This window comes from Delphinus delphis, chromosome 4 (assembly GCF_949987515.2).
Source record: "Delphinus delphis chromosome 4, mDelDel1.2, whole genome shotgun sequence".
Taxonomy (NCBI): Eukaryota; Metazoa; Chordata; class Mammalia; order Artiodactyla; family Delphinidae; genus Delphinus; species Delphinus delphis.
Window position 1 is genome coordinate 7123062 of NC_082686.1, and position 24399 is coordinate 7147460.

The window sequence follows — 24399 nt, forward strand, 5'->3', positions numbered from 1 at the left end:
GCTTCCCAGGGCAGCTATTCTGCCTGTGTTGCTCACCCACACCCTCCAAGGCAGGAACCGTCTCTCCTGCACCGTGCAGTCCCCCAGGATTGCACGGCCGGCGCTCAGCAGGCCCTGGTTAGACCCGCGGGTGCAAGCGGTCTCCGCGGTGGGTGAATCAGGTGATGTGTGGCTGTGGCCTCTCCATCCAGGTGAAGATGAGGATCCTTGGGAGAAGCCGCCACGTGATGGAGATCAGCTCCCCAGGGGGACTAATCCTGCTTCTCTGCAGCGCCCCCTTCTCGGCTAATCCAGAGTCATCAAGCATCTTAATGTCGGGCCACATGCATTCTGCAGTCACAGGTAAGTCCCTTTTTAAAGACAGGCTCTGACAAGCCTTCTGGCATGTCCCCCACCCCGTCCCAAAACCTAAACTAGGATTTCACCATCGGGTCCTGAGCGATGTCCTGTGAAAACCCCACCTCCCCTCTTGGCCGCCCAGGGCCCACCTGCTCTCCAGTTATTGCCAGAATCTGCCTAAGTCACCCAGGAAAGACCTTCTTCCCAAGTGGCTGGTCTGGGGGACTGCACACCTTCCCTCCCCAGCTCATGGCAATGGCTTCCTCCTCACCTGCCCACCCCTGTCCCAGCCAGCATGGAAATCAGAGGACGGACCACTGGACAGGAATTTGTACCTGGTTCCCGTAGCCAGTTATTCAGAACACGGACTAGGTGTTAATTTTACCAGCCGCTCCCACCTGGAAGACGTCATGTCCTGGTTTCAGGGCCAAAGGAGGCCAAAGGACGTTGGGAAAAGGGACTTGTTATTTATTGTCTCTAAGCTGTGAAGGTGAGGAAGCCAGGAAACGATGGCAGGAGGTGGAGGGGGTGGGGTTTTTAGTAAGGACGATGCTGCCAATGAAATGATAAACCCACTTTTCACGCCGCCTTGAGCTCAGGAATAGGGAGACAAGTGCAGGAAGTCTGGGCTCCCTCAGCGATGTTCGTGTTGCTCTAAAGATGCTGAGAACACTCACAGGATGAGGTGAAATGACAGGGTCCTGAGCACCGACACCCCCGGTTTGGTTCCTGTGGGACTGGGGCCAACAGGTGACAAGGGGGCTCAGGATCCTGTGTTGAGAGCTTCAGGGAGGAAAAGTGTTGATCTGCAGCTGGGTTGTCCCAGGTGCTCTGGGGACCATGCCACCATCTCTGGTGCCACAGCTCGTGGCTGGTCGTGGCTGTGGGCATCTGATCCCGAAGGGCCAGGATGGGTTCAGAGTGAAGAGCAGGTAGAGGGCGGGGAGAGGGTTCCCATGGCAACACACGGACAGAGATCAGACACTGGAGAAGGTTCTGTCCTCGAAGCCCAGGTGAGCAGCAGCTCAAGGTGACAGATGACATCAGGCCCACATCACCTGCGTGTCCACTGTCTGGGCGCCCACCTCCCTGTCTACACGCGGAGGGGACCACCTTCACGCCGATCCTATGAGGTCTGCGCAGGGTCTCCAGTCTTCTGATCTGCCAGCTCCGTCTTTGTCTCCAGTTGCTTCCCGCCTCCCCTCCCTCCCCTCCTGCCTCTTTCCTCCCCTTTCCCACCTCCATCACTCCTTCCCTTCCTCACGTCCTCTTCCCACCTCAATCCAGGTCACCTGCCCGACATCCATCCCAACCCCACCCAGACTGAGCATGTGATGGGCGCCAGGCACTTGGAGACACATGGAGAAGTTCTCCCCACCCGGGAGCACCTGCAAATATGCTCATGAAATTACAGGGAAAAGGGCTGCGTTCAGTGTTTCCCACTGAGAAAGCAGGGGAGCTGGATATTTTACTCATCTCTCCTTGGTTGGTTTCCATTTCTAAGCAATGTTCAATAATCATTTCAAGTAAACCCTGCTGATGTGTGATTCAGGGAGAGGAGCTTCGGGGTGGGGAGAGACCTGCTGGGCATCTGAGGACCTGCCAGGAACCATCAGGAAGGACAGGGGAGTGGAGGGGAGGGGAGAAAAGTCAGCATCCCCAGCGGGAACTCAGGCTTTCCCGGATGCTCCCATGATCTTTCAGGGAAGCAGAATCTTCTTCAGTGAGAAACCTCTCCCTGTTTCTTGGGTTGATTGTGAACTTAAAACCTCTCTGAGCCATTATTTATTCACTGTCAATCATTATGAACTTTAAATATGAACTGGGATTTTCCAGTTTAAAGAATAAGAAAGAAACCCTCTGGGTGGGTCAACTTCTCTATCATCAACAGGGATGGAGAGATTTTGATGGAAGAGTGAAAATATCACCTCTCTCACTGATCAAAAACTGATAATATTATTACCAACCTAAAACATTGCATCTCTTCTTTATTGTTTTAAAATTTCTGATGACTCCTTTTTAAAAATATACCTAAAATCAGATATCTAAGGGTAGGTCAGATATCAGAGATAATATTTTGGGGAACCCTGCAAGGAGTGTTTGGGAAACAAACCAAGGGTCCCTGGGCATTGCCTGAGGCCGATTCTCTTGTTCCCACCTGTCCTCCCTCAAGGGTGTGTCTTCTAAGGCCCCAGCTGTGCCCACAGGCACCTGCTCTGTTCATACTTTCCTATGAACCTGGTTGGAGGATGCACTGGCTTTGGGAACAGGTATGACACCTGCCCCCTCCCTGGACCAGAGCTTGACCGTCACCTCTGAGTCAAGAAGGTGAGGTAGTTCCCTGCTAGACTCTCTGGATTTGAATTCCAACTCTGCCACTTACTGACTCTGAGTCCTGGGGGAATTTATCCACTCTGTGAGCCTCAATCTTTTCATCTGTTAAATGGGGGAATTCTTCATACCTACCTCATAGTGTAGTTGTGGGGATTCTCTTAATAATACTGATAAAGCTCACAGCACAGTGCCAGCACATAGAAAGTGCTTGAGAAATGCTAGCTCTTATTATTTGTACAGCCATGTGTGTGTGGGGGGAGTGTGGGGGGGGGTGTTAGTGTGACAAAGTCCCTGCCATTTCAAACACCCAGAAACTGGAATGTTTAAAGTGCCTCTTTTGTAGGGAGTCTGCATGTCCACATGGTCCAAAGTCTCACACCCGACAGGGAGGTAAGGGAATTGAAGGAATGTGCGATGACAGCTCGTGTCCAGTCCTAAAGCTGTGCCAATAAAGAGGTCCTCATCCAGATGCACTCAGGACTCTGCCATTCCCCAAATCAGGGCTTCCAGGGTAATCTGCTGCCTCCTGTTCTCCATCTGGCATCTAATTAGATGCCAAATTAGATGCTCAGAAGGGCATGGCTCAGAAGGGCCTGAGGCTGCAGGAGGTCCCCTTGTCAGGAGACATGAGACCTGGGAGGGGGGAGTCCAGAGAGGACCCCTAGCCACAAAGGACAGGACAGTGAAGGGTGGTGGCCTTTCCCACTGACCCTTTGTTTCCCTGTGCCCAAGATCCAGAGGAGTAAAGGCTGTAAGAATGAGGATGAGCAGGTTGTTTTTCTTTGTTTTTGTTTGTAAATAAAATGCATGTTGGAAACGATTTGTCAAGATAATCTCGAGCACCTTCACCATCCCTAGCTCTTAAAAGCTACACATGGATCTTTTTGAAAGTCTGGCATGTGTCTGGACATAAGGGCAGCCCCTACAAAAATCAGCACAGAGGAAAATGTGACGCTTTTGGGAATATTCAAGAGGTAAAGGCAAGAGTAGGTATTTCTCCGACTACTAGAGCATTTTCACATGTGACACATGGGAAAGTCACGACAAAGCATTCGGAAGGCACTACACCTGGGGTCCAGGTTTCTGCAGCCCCAGAGACAATGACAGAGGCATAAATTCCTGAGCAAAGGCCAAGAAATCCCAAGAACCACAATTCACTCATTCTGTGTGGTCCTTGCCTTCTAACCGCCATAGGTGGGTCCCATCTGGGACAAATCCAGTGTGGATTTCTGATGGGTGTGGGTCGTACCCAAGGCTCCTCCCTGCTCTGAAATAATGCTGAGAGGTCTTAAGCCCTGACAGCCCACAACTAATGGAAAATGCAAACTGATGTATTTAGATACGGCTATACATATGACAATTTTTGGTAACAAATGCAGCTTCATCGTTTTCTCTATTGAGATACAGCTGACATATAACATTGTGTAAGTTTAAGATGTACAATGTGTTGATTTGATACATTTATATATTGCAATATGATTACCATGATCGTCTTAGCTAACACCTCTATCACATGACATAATTATCATTTCTTTTTTGCGCGACAACAATTAAGATCTAGTCTCTTAGCAGCTTGAACTTTATAATACAGCATCGTTGACTGTAATCTTTAGGCTGTGCACTGGAGCTCCAGGACTTATTCATCTACTAGTTGCAAGTTGTTACCCTTAAACACCATCTCCCCAATTCTCCCAGCCCACCACCACCCCCCAGACCCTGGTAACCACCATCCTATTCTCCTTTTCGATGAGTTCAGCTTTTGTAGATTCCATATATAAATGGTATCATACAGGATTTGTCTTTCTCATTTGTATAACATCTGTGCCTTACATGAAGATTAACTTTCACATCCTGACCAGACCTTACTTGGAAAGCAAGGAGAGGTCAGAAGTGGGGAGAAACCAGCCAGGGTGTGACAGTGCTTGACCTTGATCATGTTCTTTGAGATCAGTCAAAATGACACGTATTACATGCAGTGGGGATCTGCATCACGCTGAGTTCCATCAGTGAAGGGCCGTTGGATATGAGTGCCCAGAGCAACTGTGGAGAGAGAAATTAGTTCAACCCTCTGTGCTCCACACTTGAGGAAAAGAGGTCAGAGAAAAAAAGCACCTGTTTATGGAGTTAGGGGAGGCCCTGGAGGAGAACCACGGGTCCTGAATGTCCCCTGGTGTTCCCTGCTCAGCCTATGCCCTCTGAATTGCTGTTGGGCAGTGACTCCACCCATGTCTCTCGGGAGGGGTCCTCACATCTGTGCTGTGTTCCCCTCTAGCCACTGCTGGAGCCAAGGGACAGTATTATGTGAGAAAAAACATTTCTGTGGTTGAAGCTACCCAGTCTGTAATTTTTTGTTATGGCAGCCTTCCAGTGAACAGGATGGGCCTCCTTCGCCATCAGGGCAGGACTGGCATCAGCCTGGGTCCTTGGTCCCCTCAGTATGAGTCACACACACACACCCCACAAGTGTCACCTCAAAACACATCTACATCAGGGATCAGGCCAGGGTCACAGCTAGTGTCCTCCCAGCTTTGGTGGGGATGGGGGGCAGAGGGAGAGAAATGGGTTACCACAGAGGACTTTATTTATTTATAAATTTGTTTATTTAATTTTTGGCTGCATTGGGTCTTGACTGCTGCGCTCATGCTTTCTCTAGTTGCGGCGAGCGGGGGCTACTCTTCGTTGTGGTGTGCGGGCTTCTCACTGTGGTGGCTTCTCTTGTGGAGCACGGGCTCTAGGCACACGGGCTTCAGTAGTTGTGGCACGTGGGCTCAGTAGTTGTGGCTCACGGGCTCTAGAGCGCAGGCTCAGTAGTTGTGGCACATGGGCTTAGTTGCTCCACGGCATGTGGGATCTTCCTGGACCAGGGCTCAAACCCGTGTCCCCCTGCATTGGCAGGCAGACTCTCAACCACCGCATCACAAGGGAAGCCCCAGAGGACTTCAGTACATTCTGAAATGTTCATTCTTTTTAGGGCAAAGTTTAAAAGTCGTTACAGTTTGAATTTTAGTTAAAACTTCACTCTGCAGAATCCACTGCTGGTGTTAAGGTTCAAGTCCAAAAGGACTCCCAGGTTTTTTTTTTTTTCTTTAATCTTCTTCTTTTTTATTGAGATACCACACTTGCACTGCAGGTGCTTGAATGTTCGGGGTACCATTCAGGGAACTTTAACGTACGTCTCCAGCATGGGACCCCTCCCCGAGCAATATGTAGAACTTTCCAGGCCCCAGCAGGCCCCCTGGTCAATAGCAACCCCCGTCAAGAATCCCCAGGCTGGAGGCGGCTTCTGTCCCGACACCCAGCACCACGTGTCACTGGACTTCCTGCAGGTGGGTTCACACAGTACACGCGCTGGGGTCTTTCTTCACTCGACACTGTGTCTGTGATGTGTCCTCGCCTGGAACAACTGTTTGTTTGTTTACTGTGTACCGTCCCATTATGTGAATATAGCACAGTTGATTCAACTTGTCCTACAATTGATGACCATTTGGGTTAGCTCATGTTTGGGACTATTATACATGACGATGATTATGGACATTCTCACGAGTGTCTGTTGGTGGCCTGAGCCCCCAACTCACCTGAGTTACACACACCCAGGAACCTCTGGTCATGGAAGCACGTGTGTTTACCTGTAGGGGATACAGCAGAACAGTTTCCAAGGTGGTATCACTCTGCACTTCAGCCACAGACGTCTGAGAGCCCCAGCTGTCCCACCATTGTCACACTGGTCAGTCTCTAGAATTTTAGCCATTCTAATAGATGCAGGAGGTAATTTACTATGGGTTCGGTTTGCATGTTCCTCTTGGCTAATAACCTTGGGCACCTTTTCATATGCTTAGTGGGCTCTTGGATCTGCAGATTTTTCTGAAAGGGGCTGATAGTAAACATCTTTGGTTTACAGGCCACACAGTCTCTGCCCCAACTCATCAGCCCCGCTGCTGTAGAGAAAAGCAGCCCTTGACCACATGGGAGTGAACGGTGTGGCTTTCTTCCAATAGAACTATTTATAAACCAGGCTGGGGGGTGGGATTTGGCCTGAGGGGCCTCATCTGCGGACCCTGCTCTACTGTAAAGCACCGGCTCAGGACCTTTGCCCATTTTTTAATTGGTTCGCTTGTCTCTTTCTTAGTGATTTCTGCAGGTTCTCTGTAAGTGCTGGATCCCAGTCTTGTGTTGTTAATCATCTATCATGTTCTGGAAATTAGAAGAAATGATGGTATTGTGTTGGACCACTACTGCAGCCTTGCCCTCGAGGTTTCTACAACAAGGCCCCTGGGGGGTCAGTTGTCCGTGGTCGCAGGAATCGTCCCCTGACACGTGGACGCGGGAGGGCCGGCCTCTGTCAGAGGCACCCCGAGGGGCACAGCTGGCGCACAGCAGCCCAAGCCCAGGTCCCTCTGCCCCTCTTGCTGGTCTCTCAGAGCCAGGACGGGCTGTGTGAAAAATGGCCCCGACGTGTTCAACTGGACACATTTTCCAAAAGGAGCACAAACTCAGTGTGGATAATGAAAGTATGTGCCGCCAGGAATTTTTTTCTCATTTGAAGGTAATTTTCCAGTTCTTCAGACCACAGATGTTCAGAATGAGGGAGGGGGTGGGACGCCTTTTCCATTGTGAGCCAAACCTTCTTAGGCTGGGCGACTGGGGGGAAATTGCCCACTTTCTGGGTTGCTTCACTAGTAAAATGACCATTGTTTCTGCCCTGCAAAACCTTTTTCACAGGTAAGCTCCCCAGGGGAGCTGCGGCCAGGTACCAGGTACGAGGGCACGTCAGGAGCAGAGTGTTGTCTTGCCTGTGGGATCTCAATTGAACAAACATTATCATCTCATTTCACAGCAAGAAAACTCAACTCAGAGAGGTTAAATGACTTGACCAAGATCAGAGATTCAATCACTGAGCAACCCAAATGCTTTACTTCAAAGCCCAGCCCTTCCCCACTGGACTGTACTCAGATCTCCCCTTACAAAGATCGGGCTGGAAGGGCTGTTTTGGGAAATGTGGTCATTTCCACCCAAGATAAATGAGACCTTAAGGTCTAAAGCGGGGGTCAAAGGACTCATCACTCAGGGTCCCCAGCAAGCTAGCTGCAACGCTGGGATGAGAGATCAGATTTTCTAAGTCCAAAGCTTTCCTCACATATTTTTTTTCTTATTTAAATAATTTTGATTTTATGACTTCAACCACAATGTAAGCTGCATAAAAACAGCAATTAATTTTGTCTTTTTCTCCACTGTATCTAGTGTCTATAACAGCATTCGTGATTGAGACGCTCCATTTCTTGAACAAATGGACCATAAAAAGTTAAGTAGTAAGTGGTTTGTTTTTGTCCTGCAAGGAAGTTTTAATGCTGTTCCTCCCTCTGGCTCCCTCTCAGGTCTCCACTCAGACAGAGAGGGTGGCTGGATGCCCGAACATCAGCCAGCACCCAAGGCCAAGGGGAAACTCACATTACCAGGCCTCTTTTCCTGATATCTTACTAGAGTCGTAAGCATGCAATCATTCATGTCCTTGACAGATTCTCTCATTACAGCGATATATAGAAATACGGAGAATTCTGCTTCTTTCATCTAAAGTGGCTTCAGATGGCCAACTATTCTTCCTTTCATTGTACCCATTCCAAACACAGAGCTCCTTAGGAATGTAGGAAAGCTGTTCACAGCCCCTAAGTGTGGGATTTATCAACTCGTGTATTGTTGATTCTTGTGCAATTAGCAACATCATTTCTGAAAAAAGGACTGAATTGATGTCATTTTCCGAGCAGTGATTCTGCTCCTTTATGCCTGCTCTCATTTCATACCAAACTTGGTTTATGGGAAGTTTAGGTAAACAAGTCTCTTATGAGTAATTAGTATTTAATTAGGCTAAGTTTCCTGTCTGTGTGAGTCAAGGCCTCTTTTTCCAACCTCTGGGACCAATTAAGTATGTCAGGCCTCTGTTTACAGAACAAGGCCCAAGGCTGAGTCCCCCGGGCATTTCCCAAGTTGTTGTTAGTAGCTAAACCTCTAGATTAAGCTACTAAATATTTTTCTTGACCCTTGCTGTTGGTGAAAGGGCAAGACTGGTCACCCAGTGATCTAGGTCCTTCTTCTCTATGTTTGTCTTGTAGGAGGTTCCACAGCCCACCAGCATCCCCACCAAGAAGCTTGGTCACAACACTCTCCTCTGAGCAAAAAGGTCAGGACACTGTCCTTCCCACCATCAGTCTATTTCAAGTGAAAGAGCCTCTCTGCTGACAAGAGTTTGTGCCTAATTTGTTTTTCCCAAATTTATATTACAAAAATTTCAAACATATAGAAAAGTTTTAAAAAGAGTATAATCATATTCATATACCCACCACTTAGATTCAACCATTGTTAACATTTTTCTGAACTCTTTGAAAGTGAGTTGCACTTTAAATATTTCTGGGTATATCTCCTAAGAATAAGGAAATTTTCCAATAAAACCAAAGTAACATTATTACAAAGATTTACTTATTCCACTTAAGTTGTCAAAATTGTTGGAATAAAGTTGCCCATAATATTTCCTTACTAGCCTTTTAAAGTCTGTAGGATAAACATAAAGCCAGGAACAAATTAGATGCAGAAAGCAAACCCCAAGTCTACAATTGCTCCCAAAGTCCACTGCCTCAATTTTGGGCTGATTCCTTGTGTATTCAGGTATTCCACAGATGCAGGTACATCAAGTTGATTGTGGAGCTTTAATCCGCTGCTTCTGAGGCTGCTGGGAGAGATTTCCCTTTCTCTGCTTTGTTCGCACAGCTCCCGGGGTTCAGCTTTGGATTTGGACCCGCCTCTGCGTGTAAGTCGCTGGAGGGCGTCTGTTCTTCGCCCAGACAGGACGGGGTTAAAGGAGCCGCTGATTCGGGGGCTCTGGCTCACTCAGGCCGGGGGGAGGGAGGGGTGCGGAGTGCGGGGCGAGTCTGCGGCTGCAGAGGCCAGCGTGACGTTTCACCAGCCTGAGGCGCGCCGTGCGTTCTCCCGGGGAAGTTGTCCCTGGATCACGGGACCCTGGCAGTGGCGGGCTGCACAGGCTCCCGGGAGGGGCGGTGTGGATAGTGACCTGTGCTCGCACACAGGCTTCTTGGTGGCGGCAGCAGCAGCCTTAGCGTCTCATGCCCGTCTCTGGGGTTCGCGCTGGTAGCCGCGGCTCGCGCCCGTCTCTGGAGCTCGTTTAGGCGGCGCTCTGGATCCCCTCTCCTCGCGCACCCCAACACAATGGTCTCTTGCCTCTTCGGCAGGTCCAGACTTTCCCCCCGACTCCCTCCCGGCTAGCCGTGGTGCACTAACCCCTTCAGGCTGTGTTCACACCGCCAACCCCAGTCCTCTCCCTGCGCTCCCACTGAAGCCCGAGCCTCAGCTCCCAGCCCCGCCCGCCCCGCGGGTGAACAGACAAGCCTCTCGGGCTGGTGAGTGCCGGTCGGCACCGATCCTCTGTGCGGGAATCTCTCCGCTTTGCCCTCCGCACCCCTGTGGCTGCACTCTCCTCCGCGGCCCCGAAGCTTCCCCCCTCCGACACCCGGGTCTCCGCCTGAGAAAGGGCTTCCTAGTGTGTGGAAACTTTTCCTCCTTCCCAGCTCCCTCCCCGAGGTGCAGGTCTCATCCCTATTCTTTTGCCTCTGTTTTTTCTTTTTCTTTTGCCCTACCCAGGTACTTGGGGAGTTTCTTGCCTTTTGGGAAGTCTGAGGTCTTCTGCCAGCGTTCAGTAGGGGTTCTGTAGCAGTTGTTCCACATGTAGATATATTTCTGATGTATTTGTGGGAAGGAAGGTGATCTCCACGTCTTACTCCTCCGCCATTGCAGCTCTATTTACAATAGCCAGGACATGGAAGCAATCTAAGTGTCCGTTGACAGATGAATCAATAAAGAAGATGTGGCACATATATACAATGGAATATTACTCAGCCATAAAAAGAAACAAAATTGAGTTATTTGTAGTGAGGTGGATGGACCTAGAGTCTGTCATACAGAATGAAGTAAGTCAGAAAGAGCAAAACAAATACCTCATGCTAGCACATATATATGGAATCTAAAGAAAAATGGTTCTGATGAACCTAAGGGCAGGACAGGAATAAAGATGCAGATGTAGAGAATGGACTTGAGGACACGGGGAGGGGGAAGGGTAAGCTGGGACGAAGTGAGAGAGTGGCATGGACTTATAAATACTACCAAGTGTAAAATAGATAGCTAATGGGAAGCAGCCCCATAGCACAGGGAGATCAGCTCAGTGCTTTGTGACCACCTAGAGGGGTGGGATAAGGAGGGTGGGAGGGAGACGCAAGAGGGAGGAAATATGGGGATATATGTATATTTATAGCTGATTCACTTTGTTATAAAGCAGAAACTAACACACCATTGTAAAGCAATTACAATCCAATAAAGATGTTAAAAATAAATAAAAAAATAAAGTCTGTGGGGTCTGTAGTAATGTATCTTATCCTTGATGTGATAATTTCTATTTTCTCTCTCTTTTTTTTTTTTCTGGATAAGCCTAGTTAGAGGTTTATTTAATTTCATAGATTTTTACCAAAGAATCAGCTGTGGAATTCATTTGTTTTTTTAAGTTTTGTATTTCAATGAGTTCTACTTTTATGTCTATTACTCCATCTTTCTATTTTAGTTTTTTTCTTTTGTACCATCTTAAGGTAGAAGTTTAGATTTTTTTTAGCTCTATCCCCTGAATTTGGGTATGTGTTTTTAAATTTTTATTTAGTTCTAAATGTTCTTTGTTTTTTATTAAATAGAATTGATATACAATATTATGTTAGTGTACTACATAGTGATTTGACATTTGCATGTTATAAAATGATCACCACAATAAGTCTAGTAACAATCTGTTCCCATACAAAGTTATTACATTATTACTGACCATATTCCTTATGTTGTATATTACATCCCCATGGCTTACTTATTTTATAATTGGAGGTTTGTACCTCTCACTCCCCTTCAGCTATTTCACACACATTCCCCACCCCTCTGGCAACCATGCATTTGTTCTGTCTCTATGAGTCTGTTTTTGTTTTATTTTGTTTACTTGTTTAGTTCTAAATATTTTTAATCCCCTTTATGATTTCTTCTTTGACCCATGTGTTATTAAGAATATGTGGTTTAACTTTCAAATATTTGAGGATTTTCTATATATTTCACTATATCCTTGTCAAGACTTATTGTCTGCTCTTTCTCTTTTTAGTTTAGCCATTGTAGTGAGTGTGAAGTGGTTTCTCATTGTGGCTTTGATTTGCATTTCCTGAAAGACTAATGATGGTGAGCATGTTTTAAGTGCTCATTGATCATTTGTAGTCTTTTTGCCGAAATGTCTATTCAAATATTTTGTCCATTTTTAATTGAGTTATTTGTCTTTCTACTGTTGATTTGCAGACATTCTTTACATATTCTGAATACAAGTTCTTTATCAGATATATGATTTGCAAATACTTTCTTCCATTCTGTGGGATATCTTTTCTTGATATTGTCCTTTGAAGCACAAATATTTTTAATATTGATGAAGTCCAATTTATATTTATTTTGTCCCTTGTGTTTCTTTGGTGCTGTATCTAAAAAAACTATTGCTAATTCATAGTCACAAAGATTTCTTATATTTTTCTCCAAAGAGTTTTATAATTTTAGCTCATACATTTAGGTCTAGGATACATTTTGAGCTAATTTGGTGTATGGTGTAGGGAAATGGTCTACCTACATTCATTCGCATGTAGATATCCAGTAGTTCCAGCACCCTTTGTTGAAGCCATGCATCATTATTGTCAAGAAAAAAGAAAACTCTTCTAATACATAAACTTTCTAATTTTGTGAAGTCATAGGATATTACCTCTAGAATACTGCTTACAGATAACTTAGTCTAAGTGCCCTTAAACAGGTCAATTAATTTACTCAAGATCATCCATGCACCAATTCTAGTCCCAGCTCATGCACTCAGGATCTGCACCAACCCTAATCCTTAATGTGATGGTATTTGGAGATGGGGCCTTTGGGAGGTAATTAGATCATGATGGTGAAACGCTCATAATGGAATTAGTGCTCTTAAAAGAAGAAACAGGAGAGAGCTTATTGCTTCCTCTCTCTCCTCTCTGCCATGTGAAAACACAACAAGAAGACAACCATCTGTAAATCTGGAAGAGGGTCCTCACCAAGAACCCAGCTATGCTGGCACCCTGATCCTGGACTTTTAGCTCCTAGAATGATGAGAAATAAATGTTTGTTGTTTAAGCCAGTCAGTCTGTGGTCATTTGTTAGAGCAGCCCAAACTAAGATACCAACTATGTGAAAAATGGCTTTGCTTGTCTCGAAGCTTGTTTCCTTATCTGTAAAATGAGACAACCACATCTAAGCAGGGTTTGGGGGAGGGTGAATGAGATGACATATATCAAGTCCTGTGTACACTGATGCGCTCAGTCTATGGAGCATATTCTGGCATGACACAAGGGTTTGAGATGTTGCCGTGAGCTGGATGATACCTCCATTCACTCTTTAAGCTCAAGAGGTCTCCTCCTTGAAGCATCCCCATTAGAAGCCCTCTAAAATATGCAGGATTCCAATCTTGGCTAAATAGAGCCTGAAGCTTCCTAAGACATACTCCCTAAGCCATTCTCTCATTGGCAAATAACTGAAACACGCAGTTTTAACCCTTCCTCTGCTCTTCCCCCTGGAAGGCAGCCCCACTCATTCTGGGTAAGATCTCTTCTGTCCCTCCATTCAGGCCATCATCTAGCTCTTCTGTCTGCTGCTTTGCTCTCTGCTACTCTCCTCTCTGTCCGTCTCCCCATCCCTACTTATTACAGTTTAGACTAGGACCCAATCGTTATCCACTTAGACTATTGCAATAACCCCTCAGCTGATAGCCTCATCCTCAGATCCCCTAAATTTCTAACCTCTTGATACACTGCCACCAGAGTAACCAATGAAAAGCACATATACAGTATGATCCTGATAGCTTCCACTCTCAGAAGACGCGATTCTCCATCTCTATCAGTGGGGATCATGAATGAAGCCATCAATTTGAGAGAAAGAAAACTTGACAAGTCTATCAGGAACTCCTTTTTATTCCAGTCTAAGTCCAAGCTTCTTCGTATGTCTCTCAGGGCCCTTTAAGACCTGGTCCCTGCGAATGCTACAGCTCCATCCCTTAACACTCTCCGTGGAATTTCATGCTCTTCTCATATTGAACTGGATGGACTCTCTGAATTCACCTGTCAATGTCCTGCCTCTGAACCCTCCCTCATCATTTTCCCTCCACCTACATCATCTTTGCTTCTCACCTTCATGCACATAACTCTTACACGTCAACTATCTCAACTCAGAGGTTTCTGCTTTCTGAAGACATTTCTTGGGGCCTCAGCAGACTTAAGTGTCCTCTCATGTCTGCCTACAGTCTCTGTGACCCCTCTGCGCAGGTCCTTATGATAGTGCATTTCAGTTGTCTCTTGACTGGTCCAACTCCCTTGTCAGACAACAAACTTCTTGTGTTACTGTTCACTGTAGCCTTAGACTCAGCACATCCCTGATCTCTGAGTGTGACTCCTTGTATCTGTGGGAATAGGTGGGAGACCCTTGGTTTGGGAATCAGCAGGGGAGAATGCAGACATGTTCATATATGTCTGACGAACTGTGGTGAGGGACAACAGGCGACCTACAGGAGAGATCAAAGGGTCTCCTGGGAGAAAACTCAAACAGTAGGAGAGTCTCCAGCTATGAGAATTTTGTTTTATGCTATTGCTTGATGAGCTGATGGGCTTCCACTCCCCAAAAAACTCAGATAAGAGGTCAGGGGTGGCTGGTACGAGAGAAGGACTGCACTGGAAGGAGAACTGGGGGATGGAAAGTACTATGTGGTCCCCATGCTCTCTGAGGATAAAGGTTTTCCTGCTAGGTTATACTGCCCCTGAACACGCCACACACACATACACAACCCTCTCTTATAGCTCATTCTTAGCCAGGTCTCCTAATCCCTCAAAACCCCATTTTCTTCGCTTCAGATGACCCGCACGGAGCCTAGGACAGAGTAAGCGCTCATTAAACAACATTACTGTTCTATTAGTATTATCTCCCTTGGAGGAGCCAGAGACATTAATTCTCCCATGATGAGATTCATTGTTTAACGTGCAACAGTGAAAGCAGGTGGTTAATGTGCACACACAGGTATGTCTGACCACTTGGTGTAGCTGTGGAGAAAGGAGAAGTGAGACCACAGCAGGGAAAGATTCTTTGCAGCAGTATAAGCTGAGACTGTTCCCTCCCCAGGAGGAGGCTGCTGCTGTCATAAAGTGTCTCTTTATCCAGGGCAGTAGAAAACTTAATCCCCATTGATCTCTTTGTGACAGGCTTTGGGAGAAGGCAGTGGTTGCTGCCGCTTCTGCTCTCACAGGATACAACTCCCCCTCTCTATCATTATGGGTTATAAATGGAGCCGTCAATCTGAGCGTGAATACTTGGCAAAGCTGTCAGCGGTTACACACTTAGCAAGCTCTGAGAACAAGAAATAGTGCGATGGAGATGCCAGAAATGGCATTCCATTTCCCCCTCAGCACTCTTGTCATTGTATTAGCCAATTAAAATGCAATTCCTGGCTGAAAGTGTGATTCTTGTCATCACTTTTCACATTTTAATCTATTTCACAGAAAATCTTCCTTAAAGTACCTTAAGGAATTTCATTATAAAAAATTATTTTTTTAAAAAAACTTAAGCCATGCTGTAGAGGGAGAAATAACACTACGCACCTTTCAGGCAATGAAAACAAAATCATTGCCCCCATTTTTATTTTCCAGTGGCACTTTGCCTTATTGCTTTGTTATTGTTTGGGGTCAGAAATACTAACTTTACTTAAAATGTAAGGCAACTTTTCTGTCTCTTCAGAAATACAAGGAAGAATTCCAAACGACTCAAGTGTAATATTCTAATGATTTTCTTATGGCTTGTTTGATTCAGCCATCAAACAGTCAAAGGAGATTATAATTTTTAATTAAAGGGTCATGCAGTCCTTTGGTTAAAGTATAACTTGGCTCATATGAACTTAATCACTATAAATGCTGATTAGCATTTCCTGGTTTATTTATTAATGATAACATAAATGGTTGCTTTTATATATGAATACATAACATTATTCGAATGAGTTCCTACCGATAATCCATAAGTTCTACTTGAATGAAAACACAAAGGTCCATGCCCAGTGATATTATGTGACAGGAATAACAATAATACTGACAGTTCATATTTGGTGAACGTATATCGTACTCTGCCTTGTGCTATTACTTTGCATTTGTTACTTGTTTTTCATTTATTTCTCACAGCAGTCCTATCAGATGTGTAGTATGTATGATGGTTAACCTTTTATAGATAAAAGAATGGCCTATAAAGTTTAAGAAACCTGCCAAAAATCACAAGCGAAAAGATTAAAGTGTACTGAGTGACTATGTAACGTGCTAGTCATTGTGTTAAGCATTTAACTACTTCCTGCCTGCTTCTCTCCATCCCTTCTTCCTCAATCCCTCATCCTCTCCTTTCCTCCCTCCCTACAACTAGATATTTATCAAGTGACTGCTACATGTCAGGCATGTTTTCTGGCACTGGAGGTTATTAGACTGATGAACAAGACAGGCAATGTTTTTGCTCTCATGATCTTTATTCTCTTATAGAGGGAGTCAGGTAGATGTTAAATTAATATCAATAAAGCAGATGGTAACACGTGCTATGAAGCAAGATATAACAGAGTCATTGGGTGGCTACTTTGGGTGTATTAGACCTGGCTAGGCTTTCTAAAGCAGTGGCATTTGAATGACAGGAAGAAACCATTGTGGGATAGTCAGGGGGAAAGGAATTTCAGGCAGGGGAAGCCATGTTTAATCCTCTTAGTAAATCTATAAGAATTATTATTCCCAATGAAAAGAAAAATGGAGGCTCAAATATAGTGAAATAACCAGTCACAATCATGGAATCAGTATGCTGCCATGTTGGCCTCAATCAGAGAGGTGTCTAATTCTACTGTGTTGCTTTTGACATTTAATTGATTTGAGGGTCACACACGCACACACACACTACATATATAAAGTGTATACGGAAAGAGGCAAGGCACAGGGATTCAGTTGTGTGTGCGTGCTTGGGTGCCTATGTTTACTTGTATCTGTATCAGCTACCATCAGATGCTTAGTTCTGTGACACCATTATTAAAAACCTTAAAAACATTTTTCACCTCGCATAGACCGAAACACTTGACCGGCCTTTAAAATCTGCTTCTTAGAGAAAACATCATGCATAGATAAAACTAAAACCTGTCAGTGTGGTTGGAGCTATTAATCAAATGAATAGGACTTGTAAAGGAACAGCAAGTTAGCAGTAAAAGAATTTATTTGCAAATATCTACCTCGAGTTTATAAGTAATAACTTATATTACAAGCGAAAAATAATGTAGTGCTAGATCACTTGCTTAAATAGTATTTGTTTCCTGAGAGAAAAATGTACAAATCCTTAGTAAGAGAAGAAGGAATTCACTTTTCTTTGATTAAAAACAAAGTAAAAGACCTTTGGTAAGCTCCTGGGGTTTAGGAAAGTATGGAAGTTTGGTCTTAAGTCATGGGGTATGAAATTAGGCAATTAAGAGCATTCTGGGTGGCCATTCTAGGATAAAATCATCACAATGGCATGGACAATGTATTGTATAAAGCAGTACTTATTTTGTTACATTTGTGATTTTTTTTAAAATTAGAAGATATTGTCTGCCTGCAGGAACAAGGCATTTTACGTGGAACTCTGCCTATTGTTTGGTCTTGCCCCGCAAAATCTTTCTCGTCCTTCTATTTCTCTTTCAACTTATACTAAAAATCTGTAAGAAGAGAAAAAAGCAAAGATGTGCTGGTTCTCCTTCGTGAAAGATTTTTTTTTTTTTTTTTTTGCGGTATGCGGGCCTCTCACTGTTGTGGCCTCTTCCGACGCGGAGCACAGGCTCTGGACGCGCAGGCTCAGAGGCCATGGCTCACGGACCCAGCCGCTCCACTGCATGTGGGATCTTCCCGGACCAGGGCACGAACCCGTGTCCCCTGCAGGCAGACTCTCAACCACTGCACCACCAGGGAAGCCCGAGGATTTTTTTTTTAAATACACAGAAAAATTTTCCAAAAATTTCCTGATGGAATCCAATCAGATTTGTCATCCGCATTTAACATTTACACTTCTGAAGTTTGAGAAGATCAGAGTAGTGCATATATAGAAGCAAATACACCCCAAATGACCTTACTAGTTTGTTTTATTATGATAATAATAATTATGTATTTTTTGGAACAGTTTATGTTCGTAGCAAAATTGAAGGGAAAATATAGAGATATCCCGTGTGTCTCCTGTCCCCACAAATGCAGAACGCCCCCCATTATCAACATCCCCCGCCAGAGTTTTGCTATAATTTTTGTTTTGGCCACTCCTGAGGCATGTGGGGTCTTAGTTCCCCAACCAGGGATCGAACCCACATCTCTTGCAGTGGAAGCACGAAGTCTTAACCACTGGACTGCCAGGTAAGTCCCATGTTATAACTGATGAAACTACACTGACACATCATAATCACCCAAAATCCATAGTGTTTACCTTATGCTTGACTCTTGGTTCTGTGCATTCCATGGCTTTGGACAAGTGTATAATGACATGTAACCACCAATACAGTATCACACAGAATAGTTTCACTGCCCTAAAAATTCTCTGTGTTCCAACTACTCATCCTTTATCCTCCCCACCTCGGCCCCTGGCGAGTTGTTTGTTTTAAGAATTAGCCAGTACTGCGCGGGGCAGTCCTTCTCCAATCAATAAGTTCCCAGATGCCAGAGCATGAAGAATACAGAAAATAAGAAAATATAGTAAAATATGTAATTTAGCAACAAAATAAAATGAAAGTGTATTGGTTTTCTATTGCCGTATATACCAAATTACCACAGACTTAGTGATTTAAAACAACAAAAGTGTATTATTTCTCATGGCCATGGGTCAGGAGTCCAGGCACAGAGCAGTGGGCCATCTGCTCAAAGTCTCATTAGGCTGACATCAACCAATTAGCCAGGGCTGGAATCTCAGCTGAGCCCTGGGGTCTTCTTCCAAATTCACTGGTCGTTGACAGAATTAAGTTCTTTGCAGTTGTAGGACTGAAGTTCTCATTTTCTTGCTGGCTGTTGGTCTTTTTTCAGCACCTACAGGCCACCCTCAGGTCCTGGCTATGTGGACCCCTCAATGGGCAGTTCAAACATGGCTGTGTGCTTCTTCCAGTAGCGTGCCTCTCTCTGACTTTTGTCTCAGACCTCGAGAACTCACCTGATTATGTCAGGCCCACCCAAGACGATAGATTTTTTTGTTAACTCTACTCTTCAAGGACCTTAACTGCATCTGCAAAAATCCCCTTTATCATCTATGGTAACATAGTCACAGAAGTGATATCCTCTCAGATCCACAGGTTCTGTCCACAATCAAAAGAGGAGATTCTGCCAGGATGTGGGTCATCTTAGAATTTTACCTGCCATGGAAGAAAAGTACTCCTTTGGAGACAATGAAAGCTGTCAGAAAGATTTTCTTCTTTTCATTTGGGATGTTTTCTGTATTTTAAATGGATTTATTGAAAACTGGAACCAGGTCGTCTATGGTTTCCCAGCAGAGGGGTGTGCATTCTCCCTCAGAAAGGTTGCCTGACTCCTATGACTCATTCTTGGGTCTAGTCCTAGGACCACCTCAATGCAAATATCCCAGAGGGTTGGTGAGGCTTTGTGCATATGAGCATCAAAATTCAGCAACAGCTGAAATGTTCTCCCATTAAGGGAGTGGTACTACTATGGACTGAATGTCTATGTCCCCCCGAAATTCATAGGTTGGAACCTAAATCTCCAATGTGATGGTATTTGGAGGTGGGGACTTTGGGAGGCAATTACATCATGAAAGTGGAATCCTTGTGAATGAGATTCATGCTTTATAAGAAGATAAGAGGAAGAGAGAGAGAGAGAATATGAATCTCAGCCACGTGAGGACACAGTGAGAACAGAACCAGGAAGCAGGACTTCACGAGACACTAGACCTCCCAGCACCTTGCTCTTGGACTTTTCAACATCCAGAAGTATGCGAAATAAATATTTTTTGTTTAAGCCACCCAGTCTGTGGTGTCCTGTTATAGCAACCTGAATGGACTAAGACAGGTACTGTTAATGGAACAGACATCAGACGGCACGTGGCAGATGACAAGGAAGATGCTGAGGGTCTGGGTAATGGGGGTGCTTTCTCCCTCTCTCTGGGGTTCCCAGACATGCATTTTCAAACTCCTTCAATTACCCAGACCCTGGGCTTTGATGGTCAGTCATCACAGATTTTCAGGCTGTCTGCTGCTAAGAATAGTTTAAAGGTGGTAGGAAAGGAAAGATGGGAGGAATGCGGAGTGTTCCGTACACGTTCACATTTATTGTGCAGAAGATTTAGAGCTTTAATCTTTCTCAGCTTTGCTTCCAGGACTCCAGGGCCTCACTGTGACTGTTGTATTCAAAGCATGAAATGTTATTTAAGGCCGTTTCTGAAATCTCCTATAAAAAATATTGAATGAGGTAGAGAAATGCTGTGTTTACTTTTTCGACACGCCTGAATGTTCCTTCCCTAATGGCACTGTCCCCCTCACTCCATCCTTGAGCCCATCTGAGAGGCCATTTCATGACTAATCTCAAATAATCTGGGAAAAATAGGTCGATGCTGGACCCAATCCAGAGGTCTAGGAGGGTTGAATTCAATTCCAAAAGTTTTTGTTTTTGTTGTTATTTTGGTTCAGCTGTTATCAGACTAAACCAGTGGTTCTCAATCAGGGGTAATTTTACATTTTGGGTGTCACAGCTAGAGAGGCACTCCTGGCATTTGGTGGAGGCCAGGGATGCTGCTAACATCTTACAGTAGACAGGATGCCTCCCCCCCAACCCCAAGGCAAAGAATTCTCTAGTCCAAAATTTTAATAGTGTGGAGGTTGAGAAAGCTTGGATTAAACCAAACCCTTGGGCCTGCCAGTGCTGTGTCCCTTCCACCAAAGCAAGCTCATCTCGTGAGGCCAGGACATGGGGAGGCCGAGTTTCTAGAGCTGTGGTCACTTCTGCCCCTCCCCATTTTCCTCCCACAAAGAAGTGAGATGCCCCCTAATCCCTAGTGTCCTGTATCTGCGGGCCTGCCCCGTAGAAAACTCATGGTCCTGGATCTAGAAACCCAGCCTTTGTAGGAGCTCCAGGCAGGTCCAGGATGCAGCTGAGCTGTGCACCAGGGGGTGCCGTTGCCCACTCTCACCCCTGGGTGCCCTGACCTCTATGGGGAGGTGGGAGGGACACATAGCCCAGGGCTTTAGTTGATTATCATCTTACTCAGGACTTCATTTTCTGTCACGCAGGTAAATCCTGAATAAATGGTATGTGCTCCTGATTTTTGCTTTCAGGAGAAAAGGTAAAGGTCAGTCAAATGAACTGATATAAAGGATTCTGTAAAAGGGGAGAAAATATCCTTCCAGGTTGTGACAGAGGTAAGTCAATACAGAAGACCTAAGCTTGAATCTAATGTGCTTGCAAACAACCCTATTTTGTACATTTGTGTTAAGTAAGTTCCAGAAAGAAATAAGAGAAGTAGAAAATATTTGAATTTGGGGGATGGGAGGAGGTTTTGGGTGCCAAACCCCAAGTCCCCAGTATCTCTGGTCACTCATATCTCTGGGTAAGGGCAGCTTAACTTGTTCCCCTTGCTCTGTGACCTTGGGTGTGGTATAGTGGCTTTGGAGCCAGACACACTGGGTATGATGACTTAACCTCTGTGTGTCCTTGGGCTTGTTACTTAACATTTCTGAGCCTTGGTTTCCTTAACTGTCAATTAAGATAATAATACTGCCTGTGCATAGGGTTGTTGAGAGAATGAAGTGAATAAATATTTGTAAGGTGCTTAGAACAACGTCTGGCCTTTAGCTAATGGTGCCTAAATGCCTGTTGACTAATTTTAAGATCTTTTTTTCAGCTGCAACGCCCTGTGAATCTATGACCCTTTTTTGTCGCTGACCTGGAGGCAGTGCCTCATTCAGAACCAGCAGGTACAGCACCATGACAGCCACTCTGCTGGGCTTTGTAAGCAGCACACACCTTTAAGGGATTTTCTACAGCAAGAGAGAAACACGGAGGTCTTCAATTAAGCTAAGCTTCACCAGAAATTCAATTCACCGGACTCTGGTCCAACGGCATCATTCTCGCTGAGATCCTCCTTTGAGGCTTTCGCTGTTCCCACTAGATGGGACGTCACTTTCTCGTGTTTCTGCTTCTCCCTGTTTCTCTTGGATATAGATCATGGCTCTTGTTTTGTTTTGGAGAGAAGACTGGTGCTGGAGAAGGTTCTAGAAGGAGCGTGGAGACTGAAATCTAACAGCCCCATTTAGCCCTGGGGAGGGGAGGGACTTGTTCAAGGTTGGGGCAGCCTGGAGCAGCACAAAAGCTCCCCTCCACTCCCAGGCCAGTTAAACTATGGACCGCACAGAAATGACAGGCTGAGAGGGACCAGCCACTGGCCTGCTCCCTTCCTGGTGAGGAAGAAAGTGGCCCTCTGGCAACCCCTGAGGACACTATGGGCAATGGGGGGAAATACATTCTCTTCACCTCCCCCATCGCATTCCCAACGCGGAGGTGCTGCCAGGAATGGGGGTGACAGGGTCCACCCTCCCAACCACACAAAACCTAGATTGACCAAGGTCCCTTAGAAATATTCAGCACCTGGCCCTTCCTCCTATGTCTTCTGGTCTCGTAGCCTCCTCAGCTGGTGGGAGGACACAGGTGAGTGTCAAAGGGGGAGAATGATGGATGTCGCTTCTCCCTGCTGTCCTGGCACAGCTATTAACAATGTCCCTTCTACCCTCAAAGGTGCCCCAGTTTGGAGGATGAGTTATATGACCGACACTTAGCATCTCCTGGAATTCAGCAGCTGGGAGGCATATTTGTGTGTCTTGGGGGCTGGACACTGGGGACATCAGTTGTGGCTCTGGGCCCCCTGCCCCTGTTTCCCTGACCAGTGCTGGCACAGCCAGCAGTGGGCACACACTCGGCAGGTACAGTGGGCTACCCCAGAGCTGGCATTGCAGTTCAGGGAGTAATGGCCAAGCCTTCACGTGAAGCAGAGAAAGGCACTTGGGTTCTGCTTCCAGGCAGACGTGGGGAAGAATCCTGATAGATCTTTGCAGTGTTTGGAGGAAGACTAGGGATAAGGTAAACAACATGCCTTACCGATTCCATTGCTCAGCACGGTAGTAGATTTACTACATGGCAGCCTGGATTAATACCCTCGCACCATTAATACCATTATACCATTAATATCATTGCATTGCAAGTACCATGGCTGAATCTGGCTAAACTTTGAGATTTTGGCGGAACTTCAGGGCGTCCCTCTATGGGGAGTCACATAAACCAGTGCCTACAGTCTTCTGTCTAGCAAGAGGGGGGCTTCAACGGACTCTTGGTGTGGTCTCTACCCAGTGGGACATCTCAGTGCATGGGTGTAAAGCAAACACCTCCTCCCAAAGGCTCACTTACACCTCTTGCTTTCATGGGACCCAGGAGACTCTATAGGGTGAAAGGCTTTAAGCACCTTTTACTTTTTGGATTTACCTGTCTGAGGGATGGCCAATGCTCACAACAACCCACTGCAGGAGGGACAAACAGGGGTGGAGGGAGGGTTTGAGACAGAGCGACCCAGGAAGGAGGGAGGAACCAGACGAGCTTCCCCAAACCCAGCGCCGAGCCCTAAAAACTGGAACCAAGTGATGGTTTTTCCCAGCCAGATCTAAAGTAGCACTGTCCTCAGTTATAAGAAATTAACAGGTATTCTTGTTAAAGGCTTACCTTTACCTACCTCCACAGCTAGACCCAGGCTCCATCAGGGCGACACCTTGTCGTTTTCATCGCACAGCCTCCCTCACCTAGTGCCGTGCCTGGTACCCAGCAGGCAGTGATGAGCCCTGTGGGGTACCTGGGTAGACCCTGCATGTGGGGCGGGACTGAGCCCTGTCCTCCTGCCTCCTGGCTGGGTGTGTGGGCTCCAGGAGAGTGGCTGTGGGGAAAGAGTTCAAAGGACAGGATCCCACTGGGCAGACGTAACTCAAAAGGCATGTGTAGGGCTGGGACAGCATGGGGGGTGAGGAGAGAGGTATGCTCCCAGACTGCTGGTCTCAGATGGCCCAGGGCAGGAGCTGCCCTTTGGGAGCCGTCAGCTCTGTGTAACCAAATCTGTCTCGACCAGCTGCAGTGACAGCAAGGACTGGAGGTGACCAGGAATATCAGAGTTGTGGATTCTGGAAAAGGATGGGCTTTCCTCTAAGCAGGCTTCAAGGTGTACCTATTAATAGAATACATAATGTGTATTAACGTAATATGCAGAGTGTTAACCATGTAATACGGAGGGTGTCAATAGTGTAATATGCAACGTGTATCATTGAGATATGGAATGTGTGTTAGCATAACGCGTAATGTGTTATTAATACAATGCACAATGTGCTTTCATGTAATGTGAAATGTATTAATCCTGTAATAGATAATGGGTTATCAGTGGAACGTGTGATGTGTATTAATGTAACGTGTAGTATCTATTAATATGATATGCAATGCATACTAATGTACTGTGCAATGCAAATACTGGAATAGGTAGCCTGTGTTAGTGTGATGTGCAAAGTGTAATAATATAATACATAATGTGCGTGATGTCATATGGAATGGGTTA